The sequence below is a fragment of the Oryctolagus cuniculus genome, unplaced genomic scaffold, assembly GCF_964237555.1.
Source record: "Oryctolagus cuniculus unplaced genomic scaffold, mOryCun1.1 SCAFFOLD_52, whole genome shotgun sequence".
Classification (NCBI taxonomy): domain Eukaryota; kingdom Metazoa; phylum Chordata; class Mammalia; order Lagomorpha; family Leporidae; genus Oryctolagus; species Oryctolagus cuniculus.
The window spans coordinates 1,020,925-1,035,606 of record NW_027208350.1 but is presented as its reverse complement, the minus strand read 5'-3'; the positions used below and the strand labels follow the sequence as shown (position 1 = coordinate 1,035,606).

The window sequence follows — 14,682 nt, the reverse complement described above, 5'->3', positions numbered from 1 at the left end:
AGTGGACTGGCCTGCTGGGTCTCTTTGAGGGCAGATCGCTGTACAGAGCAACCTTTAATAGGCCTGCCACCTATCTTTACATTGCTTCTGATGCCTAGCTTTCTTTTCCTCCTGGTTTTTCTTAAAGCAGACCAGAGGATGCAAGTCAAGGAGGTGCTCAAGTCCCATCTCTAATTTACTGATTGATTTTTATCATCACATGTCCCACTTACTGAGATTACAGTAGTTGCAATTTGCCTGTGTGTTCATTTTCTCTCCCACTAGGATGGAAATTCCTGGGAATGTGGATTTTGTTTATTCAGCACTATATATCAGTTTCTATCAAAGTACCCACTATGTAATAAATTTCAAAAATACTTATGGAATAAATGAAGACATTGATATTTAATAAGGCTAATCCATTAATATTGGGAATTCCTTCAGAGATGTGCAATACAAGAGTTAATCTGACACTACTGATTCAGTGAGCTGTAAATGTGATGAACTCACAAATTTGAATCCCTTTTCATTTGGAAATGACTCTGGAGTTCATCAATGATCAACTAAATATAGGAAGTCATTGGTTTATAGCAAAGATCTATTTTAATTTGTTTATTCAGAAATAGAGCATAAAGTGGAAGTGGAACTTGCCACATTTTCTGGTGATGTTTGTTTATCTTCTTTTTATTGATTTTTAAAATTTATTTTAAGGAATACAAGTTTCATCAATACAACTTTAGGGATGTTTCATTATTTAAAATGCTTAAAAATTCTCTGCTGGATCCAGCATTGTAAACTAGTGGGTAGAACGGCCATCTGTGATGCTGGTATTCTGTATGGGATCTGGTTCCAGTACTGGCTATTCTACTTCCTATCAAGGCCCCTGCTAATGCACCTGGGAAAACAGCAGATGTTCCAAGTACTTGGGCCCCTGCATGCATGTGGGACACCTGGATCCTGGCTTTGGACAGGCCCAGATGCAGCCATTATGACCATTTGGAGTGTGAACCCTGGCTGGTAGATATCTCTCCCTCTCTGTACCTTTGCTTTTCAAATAAATAAACAAATCTCTTTTTAAAAATTCTCTGCTAATGTACTAAAATTTCCCTCCTTTCATATCTTTTGACTTCCAGTCCCACTTCCTAGAAGTGACCTAAGTATTCTTGAAATTTTGTTCAAGGTACTTGTGGGTAGTGGGCCACAGATTGACTCATTCCCTGCATATGGATATACAAACTGCAGCTCTGTTTACTCTGATAGGCTGTCTTTTTTCTTGTTAGTGCTCCCTCACTAGGCACTTTGACTCAATGCCTTTCCAGGGACTGCTCCATCCTTTAGCACTCCTTCTCAATACAGCCCCATGAGGAACTTAACCTGGCTCTTAGTTGTTCCTGTGGGATGGGTATGGCCATATTTTGTGCCTTTGGTCAGCCTACCGGTGTCTGCTTTTAAAGCCTGATGCCAGTATACCTGAGGCTGTGCTCCCCTGGCTGGGTCTAGCCTGGCTCAGCTGCAGTTCCCTGTGACAGGGCTGGATGATCCTTTGCCTCATCTTTCCCCACACCCCATCCTTGGAAGATGCCCTGAGAAACTGAGCACTCAAGAGACATAGGGACCTAAACACCCCCTTGCCATCCTGTGGCTAGGGAGAACTTGCCCACCAAACTGGGCTGTTTGTCTCAGCACACCTCGTATGTGCAGTGTGCCACAGGACATGAGAGACAGTGTCTTCAAGTCAGTCAGAAAAGGAGCAAGAGCCTCCTGGGAGGCAGAGTTTTCATCATACACATCCAACCCTCTGCCAACTCAACAGCTCTCTCTTCCTCCCACGGTCCCTCAACCCTGAGGTGAGGCTTTCATTTCCTTCCTGTCTGCTATGGACTTCTACTATGGCTAATCTTCCCCTGTCTCAACTTTGCTGCTAGGTCTTAATCTAAGTGCTGAGTACAAGTTCAGAGACAGAAGCAGTTTTATTGGTAAAGGAAGATAAATTGGGAAATACATTCAAAATGACTTACTGTTACAGATTTTATCTATAAAATTTACTGTATAGATTTTATGTAGCTTAACTAATCAATAGTGATGTTGTATTCCATATAATATTCTTTTATTTTTGATGCAATATTTGTTACAGTTGTTACCACAGCCATACACACATCTCTATCTTATTATTTTCTAGGACCACATAGTTTTGCATTGAAAAAATATTTTGCCAGTCTCTTAGTCATGGGCATTTAGGTCATTTCCAGTCATTTTCTTTGCAAGCAATGCTGTAGTAGGCATTACTAAGTACAATTTGAGCATTATTTTTTATTTTTGTGTGAGTATATACTTTAGCTACATCTCTAGAAGTGGGACTGCTGGAAAACTGTTATGAGAATTGAAGATTGACTATAAAAGTGTTTATCTATTTCATTTTGACATGAAGTCACAGGATGCCCTTTCAGCATTAGTTTGGATAACTATGTCAATGATGACCAGAACACAAGAATCCATTTTGAAGATAGAGAGGAGGAAATTGGAAGGAGGTGAGTCACTTACTGGGCACCAGTGCAATGTGGGCATGGGCTCAAGGGCTTGGGAATCACATAAACTGTGTGGGAATTCTATCTCTGCCATTTGCTGGCTGTATGGCCAGTTTCCTCATTCATGTGAACAGCTGTAAAGGTAAATAAAACACTTGTACAGTATTTAGTAATGAAAAATGTACATTTTTAGCACCATTATTATGTATCTAGTACTGTGCCAGATGCTTAACAAATAGTGGAACTGATGAGCACATAAGAGGAGGTATTAAACTTTATTTCTGTCTAGTTGGGAAAATACAACATGCCCATCAGAAATCTTCAAATAACATCCATCCTTCACAAACTGTAAATGTTCTATAAGTCCAGACACACTTTGTAGAATATTTATGAGAATAATTGATGTGAATAATTTCAAAAATCACTTCCAAAAAATACATGTGTATTTAGATGTTTGGTGCTTTGAAGAGCTCTCTTTAATTTCACATGGCTTTATTGAAAGCAACAATATGTTCTATGATGGGTTGAGATGTCAACCTTATGTTTTAAAAGTTTAATTGCATGTCTTACGGTTTCTCTAGAGTCAACATACTAAAATATTTTAAGTAAAGGTTACTGCTATTTACGTTAAAATAGTGTCATTGTACAGTTGAAGGAGATTTGATTCTTCTGATGGATTTCAAAAATAAATTTTAGACTTGGTTTTAGAACTTTTCTATTTCATAAACTGCCAGGGTCCTGTGAGTGCCTCTGTTTGAAGATGTTTTGGTGTCTACCGTACCTTGTTATGATATGTTTTAAAAGGATATAGTTTGAAGCACTAACAAGAATAGACATCAATTAGGAAAAAGCCCCTATCAGAGCAACACAAATTCTGCTAAGCTTGAGCAAAAATAAATATCAAATTGATGGTAAATCTTGGGTTTAAGAATGGTGAAATCACTGATCATTTGTTAAAAAAAAAAGTGTATGGGGACAATACCTCAAAGGAATCAGCAATTTACAAAAGAATTAATTGTTTTAAGAAGGAAAAAGACAATGTTGAATGTGAACCCTACAATGTCAGATCATCTATATCAATTTGTGGAAAAACCTCACCTTGATTATGACTTAATCAAAGGGTACTGATGATCAACATTAGAAAAAATGGCCAGCCAGGGCCAAGGCTCACTTGGCTAATCCTCCATCTGTGGTGCCAGCACCCCAGGTTCTAGTCCCGATTGGTGCACCGGGTACTAGTCCTGGTTGCTCCTCTTCCAGTCCAGCTCTCAGCTATGGCCCAGGAGGGCAACAAAGGATGGCCCAAGTGCTTGGGTCCCTGCACCCACATGGGAGACCAGGAGGAAGTACCTGGTTTCTGGCTTCAGATCGGCACAGCGCCAGCCGTAGTGGCCATTAGGGGAGTGAACCGATGGAAGGAAGACCTCTCTCACTGTCTATAACTCCCTCTCTGTTTCTCTCTCTCTCACTGTCTAACTCTGCCTGGCAAAAAATAAAAAAAATAAAAAAAGAAACAATGGCCAACACTGCAGATATCTGATTCATGTTTCACAATTCTGGCTCAAAAGCTCAAATAGAAGATTCCTCAGAAACCTGAATATAGCCTTACCACATGACCCAGCCATCCCACTCCTTGGAATTTACCCAAAGGAAATTTAATTGGCAAATAAAAGAGCTGTCTGCACCTCAATGTTTATTGCAGCTCAATACACAATAGACATGGAATCAATCTAAATGCTCATCAACAGAAGACTGGATAAAGAAATTACAGGATATGTACTCTATAGAATACTATACAACAGTAAAAAAAATGAAATCTGGTCATTTGCAACAAAATGGAGGAATCTGGAAAACATCATGCTGAGTGAAATAAACCAGTCCCAAAGGGACAAATATCATATGTTCTCCCTGATCAGTGACAACTGAGCACCTAAAAGGAAACCTGTTGAAGTGAAATGGACACTATGAGAAACAATGACTTGATCAGTCCTTGTCCTGTCAAGAAACAACTTACTATTTTATTCCTTTTAGTATTTTTTGTTCTACTTAATATCATTGGTTGAACTCCTTAATTAATACACAATTATTCTTAGGTATTTAAATTTAACTGAAAAGTGATCCCTGTTAAATATAAGAGTGGGAATAAGAGAGGGAGGAGATGTACAGTTCAGCACATGCTCACTCGGACTTGTCCCTAATGGTAGAGCTAGAAATGTGCCAGGGGATTCCAAATCAATCTCATCAAGGTGGCATGTACCAATGCCATCTTACTTGTCAAAGTGATCAGTTTAAGTTCATAATTGATCATAAAGATAGGATTAAGTGTCAAAGGGATCACATAAACAAGACTAATGTCTACTAATAATAGCTGATAAAATTAAACAGGAGAAAATGATCCAACATGGGAAGTGAGATACATAGCAGACTCATAGAATGGCAAATGCCCTAAACAACACTCTGGACTCTGAATCAGCCCTTAAGGCATTCAGATCCGGCTAAAAAGCCCATTAGAATTTCTCAGGCCAAGACACTGGAAAGCCAAGACACTGTGGAAAAAATGACCTAAATGAAAGATCTCTGTGAGTGAGATTCCTGTGGAAAGAACAGGCCATCAAAGAAAGAGATGCCTTTCTCTGAAGGGAGGGAAGGAACTTCCACTTTGATTATGGCCTTGTCTACATAAAGTTGGAGTTTGTGAACTCAAGAGGCTTCCATAGCCTTGGCAGCTCATGACAAGAGCCTCAAGTAATTACTGATGTCATAAATAAGAGTGTCAATTGTTAAATCAACAACAGGAGTCACTGTACACTTACCTTGTAGGATCTCTGTCCTTAATGTGTTGTACTATGTGAATTAATGGTAAAACTAGTACTTAAACAGTACTTTATACTTTGTGTATCTATGTGGATGCAAACTGTTGCAATCTTTACCTAGTATATACTAAGTTGATCTTCGGTATATACAGATAATTGAAAATGAATCTTGATTAAGGATGGGATGGGAGAGGGAGTGGGAGATAGGATGGTTGTGGGTGGGAGGGAGGTTATGGGGGAAAAGCCGCTATAATTCAAAGGATGTACTTTGGAAATTTATATTTATTAAAAGTTGAAAAAAAACAAAAAGACAAAAGTTTTACTTTTGAAATTTATATTTATTCGATAAAAGTTTAAAAAAAAGCTCAAATGGAGCAAACACTCTTTGATGAGTTCTAAACTTGATGCACCTAGATCAACTTCAGACAACAGTAGAATTTTCTATGGAAATTTTCAGTAGTCCCTGAAGTATTTCTTGGAAGAATTTTTAAGAGGAGATGAAATATAGACTTAGCAAAATGATCCGGAAGACAAAACCCAATGAAAAAATGGCTAACCAGAGTGGGAAATGGTTTAGACAAAACAGATTTATCAAGAGTAAATGTCATGAAAATGGTTTTTCAGATGCTCAAGGAGTTTTGCTTGTTGTATTTCTGGAGAATGATCATTGAGCATGCTTACATCACTTACTTGGAAAGAGCTTCAAGAAAGTCGGCCAAAGCTTTAGCAGGAAAACATGTAGGCAATCTTCACTAGGCAGTCCTTCATCATGACAATGTTTCTTCATTTCTTTCATCAAACAAGAACAATTTTGTAACTATTTCTACAGGAAGTAGTTATGCATCTATATTACACACCTCATTTGGCCTATTCTGACTTATTTTTGTTCTATAATCTTTTTTGTAAAAGATTCACTTTATTTATTTGAATGATTTACAGAGAAAGGCAGACACATACACACACAGAGAGAGAGAAGGAGAGGGAGAGAGAGAGAGACAGAGAGAGAGAGTGAGGTCTTTCATCCATTGGGTCACTCCCCAAATAATTGCAATGACCGGGGATGAGTAGGCCAAAGCCAGGAACCAGGAGCTTCTTCTGTGTCTCCAAAATGGGGTCAGGGTCTTAAGCACTCTGATACTTTCTCAGGCACATTAGCAGGGAGCTGGATCAGAAGCAGAGCAAGGAGCTAGGACTTGAAATGGCACCCATATGGGATACTGGCACTGCAGGCCAGGGCTTTAACCCACTGCACCACAGCACCAGCCCCTGTACTAGAATCTTAAAAATCTTTAAAGAACATTCAGTTTTCTTTAGTTAATAATGTAAAACCCTGCATTGACATGGTCAAATTACTAGGAGACACAATTGTTTGCAAATGAACTAAATGCCAAGTATCATTGTTTTAAAAATGTGTGGAACTTCATGGAGCTTATGTAAACAAATAACATTTATATTTGTATGTGATTTTTGAAGTTGCCTCATATGTTTTCTTACTTTTTTTATCATAAGGTATCTTATCTATTACATCTTGGCCACCTTCCTTGATACTTTCTTATTTTTTTGAATTTATTTGACAGGTAGAGTTATAGAAAGAGAGAGAGAGAGAGAGAGAGGTCTTCCTTCCATTGGTTCACTCCCCAAATGGCCACCATGGCTGGCGCCGTGCCAATCTGTAGCCAGGAGCCAGGTGCTTCTTCCTGTTCTCCCGTTCTCCCATGCAGTTGCAGGGGCCCTAGCACATGGGCCATCCTCCATTGCCCTCCTGGGCCACAACAGAGAGCTGGACAGGAAGAGGAGCAACCAGGACTAGAACTCAGCACCCATATGGGATGCTGGCACTGCAGGTGGAGGATTAACCAAGTGAGCTATGGCACCAACCCCCCTTGATACTTTCAAATGTGACTGCATCATATAGGAAATAGCAAGGACCTTATGACTTTAAGAATGAGAAGTGACCGGTGCCATGGCTCACTAGCCTAATCCTCCACCTGTGGTGCTGGCACTCCAGGTTCTAGTCCCAGTTGGGGCACCAGTTCTGTCCAAGTTGCTCCTCTTCTGGTCCAGCTCTCTGCTGTGGCCTGGGAAGGCAGTGGAGGATGGCCCAAGAGCTTGGGCCCTGCACCTGCATGGGAGACCAGGAGGAAGCACCTGGCTCCTGGCTTCGGATCAGCACAGTGCACCAACCATAGTGGCCATTTGGGAGTGAACCAACGGAAGGAAGACCTTTCTCTCTGTCTCTCTGTCTCTCTCTCTGTCTAACTCTGCCTGTCAAAAAAAAAAAAAGAATGAGAAGTGCTTAATAAATTAACCATCTTTTCTCCTTTGCAGAACTTCTGGGGAACTCCCTCTGATCATGAATGTCGCTCCCCGTTTTCGTGGAGGAGCGACACTGAACCCTGCCTAGGCTTCATATCCGAGTCACGGCACCATTATGTCGCTCCCCCTCTTCATGGAGGAGCAACACAGGACCCTGCGCTGTTCTTTCATCTGCTCGGCCCTCCCCGGGTTTGCTGCTGGTTCTTCCCGGGTTGGCTACTATCCCTTCCACCTCCGTGGAAGGGCAGTTCCCCCTAGCCACATTCCCCACTTCCGCAGGGGAGCGGCACACCGCCGGCCGGCTTTCTGGGGGACTGCACAGATGTTCCTTCAGCTAGATGTTCCCCTTAGATGTTCCCCGGTGCATGCCGTCTCTCTCCTCCTTTATAGTCCTCCTCCGCCAATCCTAACTCGGCTGCCCACACGCCGAGCACGCTGCTCTCCTCCAATCAGGAGCAAGTCCTACAGTTTATTAGTTGAACTGGAGGCAGCTGTGCGGAAGCTGTTTACTTCTCTCCCAGCACCATATTGTGGGAGAGCAGATGCATAGAACAAGTCTTAATTCCAGTAACTCAGTCCAGTCCGGATTGCCCCCAACAATGAATGCCAGAGAGATAGATTTAGACTAGAAGTTATAGGCTGTTTCATGGTTTTCACAGAGGGTTGACTCTAAATAACTTAGAAAAATAAAATGATAATCTACAGTTATTTGTAGTCCATTGAATTCCTTTATTCACCCACGATAATTTTAGCATCAAAGTGTTCCCCGAGATCTTTGGGCTGATCATTTCACAGATTTCATACTACTATAAATCATAACAGTAAATTGCTTCACACTATAACCTATAATTAGTAAAGTCTAAAATTGGTAAATTTTAAAGAAGATTTGTTTTGTTTGAAAGGCAGAGATGATGGCCAGGGCTGGTCACACTGAAGCCAGGAGACAGGAGCTTCTTCTGGGTCTCCCACATGGGTCCAAGCACTTGGGTCATCTTCCATTGCTTCCCTGGGAGCATTAGCAAGGAGCTGGGTCAGAAATGGCACAGTCAAGACTTCAACCAGCACCTATATGGGATGCTAGTGTCACTGGCAGTGACTTTACCTGATAAAGCACAATGCCATCCCCTAATCAGTAGATATTGAATTCCATGGTATAGGGCATTTAATATGTTCATGTTGAATAGGCCAAGAAAGCTATTGGCCTGAGATAAAGGTGAGTGGGAAGGTTTTGAGATCTTTCTAGGGATAGCTGGGAGCATCCACAAGAACCAGAAAGCTTTAACTGGGGACTAGTCAAGATATGGCATGCAGTGACTGAACATCTAATGCTTAGTAAATATAAGACATCCTTACTGTGGAGATGCTATACATATTTGTGGTTTAATAATTGGAAAGAAGCAATCTGCCAAGTTCTCTTTTTCTCTGATTAATGTACACACTGGATTCTGTCTACTTATTAATTAGAATAATCCAATGGTCTGTCACACCATTGAAAAAGGAAGCATTCAGGGCTGGAATTGTGGTATAATGGATTAGGCTGCCACCTGAAATACCAGCATCCCAAATGGATACCTGTGTGGGTCCCAGCTGCTCCATTTCTGATCCAACTCCTTGTTAATATGCCTGGGAAGCAGCAGGAGATGGCCTAAGTCCTTAGGCCTCTACACTCACGTGGGAAATCAAGAAGTTCCTTGCACCTAGCCCAGCCCTAGCCATTAAAGCTATTCAGGGAGTGAGCCAATGGATGGAAGATCTCTGTCTCTTCCTCTCCTGTGTAACTCTGACTTTCCAATAAATAAATAAATAAATAAATAAATAAATCTTTAAAAAGAAGATCATCTACATATTGTAGCAATTGAGTCTCTGTGGAAGGTTGGAACTCCCCTAGAACTTTCCTAACACCTGGCCAAATAGATTTGAGGCTTCAGTAAAGCTTCATGGTAAATATTGGAATCTGGAATCCCTCCTTCTGTTACTCCTGGTTCTATAACATCCATTTACAGTTTTAGGAATTCCCTTCTGTATTTCACTCCTAGTTATTTGTTGAAATTTGGGATTTCCCCATCTTTTGCAAGGAGTATTCTGATCTAATCTCTCTTTTTAACTGTCTCTTCTACAGTGCAAATCATGAATTTTGCCTTTTATTTTTACTCTTTTGAAAAATTTCTGTGCTTCTCTTTATCTTTTGCATTTCTTTGGCCTATCAAGCCAGCTCTTAATTACAAAATTAAGAATAGTAGAGCTTGGTATATTTAATCTTCATCTGAGCCAAACTTGGACCAAAAGACTGAGAGTTCATAATTGGATCTTTAAGTCAAATAAAACATCAACACTTAATCGTTGTTTTGCTTTTCTTTGTTCCTGGTCTGAGAGGTGTTTCCCCAGGACTCCAAAATTCTCCCCAGTAGACTATCCAGGGAAATGTCAGAGGGAGCCTCCTCAGTTCTCCTTTCCCTAGACCTGGAATTTTTATTTCCCAGTTTGATCTCTGTGTCTGAGTTTTCCTGTGTGCCCAATGTCCCATAATGGAGATTCCTTGGACATGTATATTCAGTCTCCCATAAGGGAGCTTTCTTGCACACCACCCCAAATTTTTCTTGAGCTCAAACCTCTGTAGTGGAGGTTTCCTTCACATCTTGGGATCCAACTGGCCCATGTCCAGCTGTTTTCCTTGAAGGAGAATGAAACTGTAGAACGGGACTCCACACTTGCCTCATACTTGGGATATGTGTCAGTGACATATGCTTGACCTCCAAAAATGCCCAACTATCAATGCAATACTTATACTTTAATTTTTCCTACTCAGCTCACATGTGAGGTTGTTTGGTTGCTGCAGTACCTGCTTTTTGTTTTCTGTGGCACCTCTGCTGTCCTCCAAATAACAAGTCTCAGGCTTCTGGAGTGAGATGGGGCACCCAGATAGAGTAGGCCACATGCAATTGGATGGGATGTGTCTCCCCTTCTATTAGAGCCCCCACTCCATGCAGGCACAGAGATCCCAGATGAGCCCTCAAGTTGTGAGAAACAGCCTCACCTTTCCACTCAAGACACAGGAAGTGCATTGAGAGGGGAGACTATGAATGGTCTTGCAAGATGGGGTGCCTGGTGGGACAGCACACTCAGCGTGTTTTACAGCAAGCTATTTGTTTCCTAGCATGCAGGTTCTTACTCCGGTTCCTCCTTGGCTGAGTAACTACAGGATTACAATCTTCCCAGCATTTGCTTCAGCTGTTTTGGCTACTAACCTCCTGTTTGCCTAAGAACTTTCAGGTGCATATCTTAGTTTGAAAATGCACCAAATATTTACTTGTCACACACTGAACCAAGTGTGCAATTATTTGTTATTTCTTACCCTTTGTTGGTTGACATTTCTTTTCAGAAAACTGAATTGTGTCTTTCTCACTAAACCTCAAACTCCATGACAGAAGGCATCCTGACTTTGATGCCTTCTATTTCTATCAGACCTACAATTGTGATATAACATAGATGCTCAGCAGACACTTACATATATCACCTCCCCAGTCCTCTCGGAAGGCTAGAAAGCATTTACCATTCTCACCCCACTTTGTAAATAAGGAAGCTGAGGTACATCATTCAAGTAATTTGCTAGTCATTAGTGGGTCAGAATTGGAGCCTAATTACTTGAATGATTGGATTCTTCTGCCACATACAAATGTTTGGTCAAGGAAATGATGCTCCACAGGACCAGGATCAGAGCAGCTTTGGTTATATGACACATGAGTCAGCCAAACAGACATGTTCAAGGCTTCAGTGAGCCAGAATGTCTCATAATTGTGTGTCTAAACTAGGGGAAATGAGGAGAGGTGAGAAGGCAGACAGGGGAGGCTGTGCTAAGTGGAAGGAGGTTGTCTGGTCAGAGGCAATTTAAGAACAAATGGGGCTTTATTGAGGCTGTCCAGTGGGGCTTGGGGGTCTGCAAGTCCCTCAGATGTAGGTAGAATTCCTTCACAAGTGGACTGCCATCTGTCACTGGAAAGCTTGTTTCCAGACCAGCTGGCATCTCCCCCACTAATAGCTTCTCATGATGCATGTGTGACCTTGCAGCTTTAAATCACACTTTCAGTGTGGTTGCAATCTTTCACCCCGAGCTAGCAGAAGAGGGGTGTGAGCTTCTAAGGAGAACACAGCCTGTCTCCAGGAGACCCACACAATCTCTGTGAGCCCCAAGCTAATCAACCTTCATATGTGAAACCCCTGACCAATGGACACTTCCCAGAATGATCCAATTGGAAAAAAAAGTAATGCCTTAAAACCCTGGGCACTTCCTGAAAGCCAGTGTCCTGCTCAGGCACTCTGCCTCGTCTTCTCTTGGATCAGATGCTTTTGTCAAATAAATGTTTCTGCCTTGTAGTAAATTGTTGCCTAGCTTTTTATTTCGATACTAACCTGTGGAAAACAATTCTCAAAATTCGCTCCTGCAACCACCCTCCCCTCTGTGACTGTTAACACTTATCTGATTCTTTTTCTCTGGATGAGCAATTAAGATCTAGGTGGGATCTCTCCGCAGCAGTAGACGGCCTATGGCCTAGGTGCATGGAGGACTTCTAAGGGCTCCGAAGCCACATATGCAGCTGTGAACTTGCAAATTGTAGTAGTGGGGCCTCTGGTGCCATTGAGAGGAGCTAGAGAGGGTAACAGATTCCAAGAGGTTCATTTCAGCTGTACCATGCTCTCTTTTAAAATTTTTTTAAACCAGATATTTTAAAAGATATATGTGTATATATTTGAAAGGTAAAATTGCAGAGAGAGAGAGAGAGTTTTTCCATCTGCTGGTTCACTTCTCAAGTGACTGCAATCACTGAACATGGACCAGGAAAAAGCCAGGAGCATGGAATTCCATCTGTATCTCCCCTATAAGTCACAAGGGTCTGAGCACTTGGGCCATCCTTTGGTGCTTTTCCATGTGCATTAGTAGGGGACCAGGTTGGAAGTGGAGCATCTGGGATTTGAACTGGTGCTCATATGAAGTGTCAGCATCACAGGCAAAGGCTTAACCTGCTACACTACAATGCTAATCTCTAAACTGGATCTTTAAAAGATTTCATTTTAGACAAGGTCTTAACAAATTATTCACAGCTATGACTTTTAAATTAAAAACCAATTAGTATGAAAGTATAAAAAATGAAAAGTAAAAGCAGCCTTGTTTCTATGTCTCCATCTCTGTATGGATTCATCTTTTTCTCACCTAAATGGAAACAGACTTATATATCCTGAATATTTTTTTAAAAAAAATGCATTGGGGGGTGGCTCAGATTTGCTAAGCCCTGCATGTGGGCAACAACGTGTCCCCTGCTATCCTTAGCTTTGTCCCATGCTTGTGACAGCCTCGTTAGTGGACTGATACACAGCAGTGAAGAGACGCCTGTGTTTGGCAGAGCCAATGTGAGACCAAGAGACAATCCTTCCCTGCTGCCTGGATAATCAAAAGTTTTAGCCAGACTTCTGAGCACACACTGAGAGAGAGGAACCAGACTGAAAGCACAGACTATAGCACTGAAATGGATTAATAAGGAATTCAGTGATTTGGCCCATGACCTTCTGGCACGATGTTCTGCAGGTCCAGTTTGGGATGATGTGCTTCACTAGCAAGTCACAATTATGGGACAGCTCATATCATGACAGTGTATTTTTTTTGGCAATTCATTTTCCTACAGACTACCCCCTTCAAATCACTTAATGTTGCATTTACAACAAGAATTTATTATCCAAATGTTAACAGTAATGGCAGCATTTGTCTCGATATTCTAAGATCACAGTGGTCTAATGCTTAATAATTTCTAAAGTTCTTTTATCCATTTGTTCACTGCTATGTGATCCAAATCCAGACAAACCCCTAGTGCTAGAGATTGCACAAATCTATAAAACAGAGATAAATACAACAGAATACCTTGGGAATGGACTCAGAAGTATGCCATCTGATGCTACCTTAAATTCAGAATAATCTGCATATAGCTGAAGTAAACTTTAAATTACTGTTTCTTTTTTGATTTTCTCATCTGGTGGCTTCCCTATCAGATCTCATCTTCTAAAAAATTTTTTTAACTCCCTTCATTCATTGACATGTTCATCTGAGAATACTTTGTTCTTCCAGCTTTGGACAATAGCTGCTTTTGAAACTGTAAGGTAGGGGCTGGCACTGTGGCATAGTAGGTAAAGCCATCGCCTGCAGTGCTGGCATCCCATATGGGTGCTGGTTCAACTCCCGGCCACTCCACTTTTGATCCAGCTCTCTGGTATAGCCTGGGAAAGCAGTCCAGCTATTGCAGCCAATTGGGGAGTGAACCAGTGGATGGAAGATTTCTTTCTTTGTGTCTCTCTTTATCTTTGTGTAATTCTGACTTTCAAATAAATAAATAAATCTTTAAAAAAATAAACTGCAAGGTAGTTGCAACTGAACAGATTCCCAAGATTCAGAATTTATTTTAAAAAGTGAAGAATGTGTATTATGTGGCAAATGTCTTCACTCTAACTTGGTTATGAGTCTAAAATCATTCTTCACTACTCTAACATGCTGAAGAAATCTGAGAGGGTGGAGACAGATGCTCAGTTGTCACATCAAAGGGAGCAGCATTATTATAGCAGCATCCATTCTTATTCAAGCCTTCCACTGTTAGAAATACGAGGTTAAATGATGTACTTTATGCTCATCACTGATGCAGCTGGAGAACTGATATTGAATTTATAGCATCAGCAGAACAAAAAATGTGGTGTATTTTATGCATACAAGTAAAGGAATGACCTGTTTTTGTTCTACAGGGAATAGAAATTGGAAGTCAAACACCCTTTGTATTCCAAAATAGGGTCTCCAACAATTTGTGATTTTCATTTAAATTGTTAGGAGGCTTGGAACTATTAGTTAATCTATCTTCCAATACATTGTTTAAGACAGCACTGAATGAATGATGCAAGTTGTCAATGGATGAGTATCAACTAACAAGTCTGCTAGTAATTAATTTATTTTCTTCAATAACATTACATAGACCAAAACAAAAACCACATGTCTATTTGGGGAGAGTGATTTTGGGGGT

The 14,682-nt window shown here is 40.9% G+C and overlaps 1 pseudogene; it reads left to right on the top strand.

The window, feature by feature from the left end:
• The first annotated feature begins 5,929 nt into the window (after positions 1-5,929).
• On the top strand, positions 5,930-13,573 carry LOC138848299 (ubiquitin-conjugating enzyme E2 D3 pseudogene; annotated as a pseudogene).
• The last annotated feature ends 1,109 nt before the right edge of the window (positions 13,574-14,682 follow it).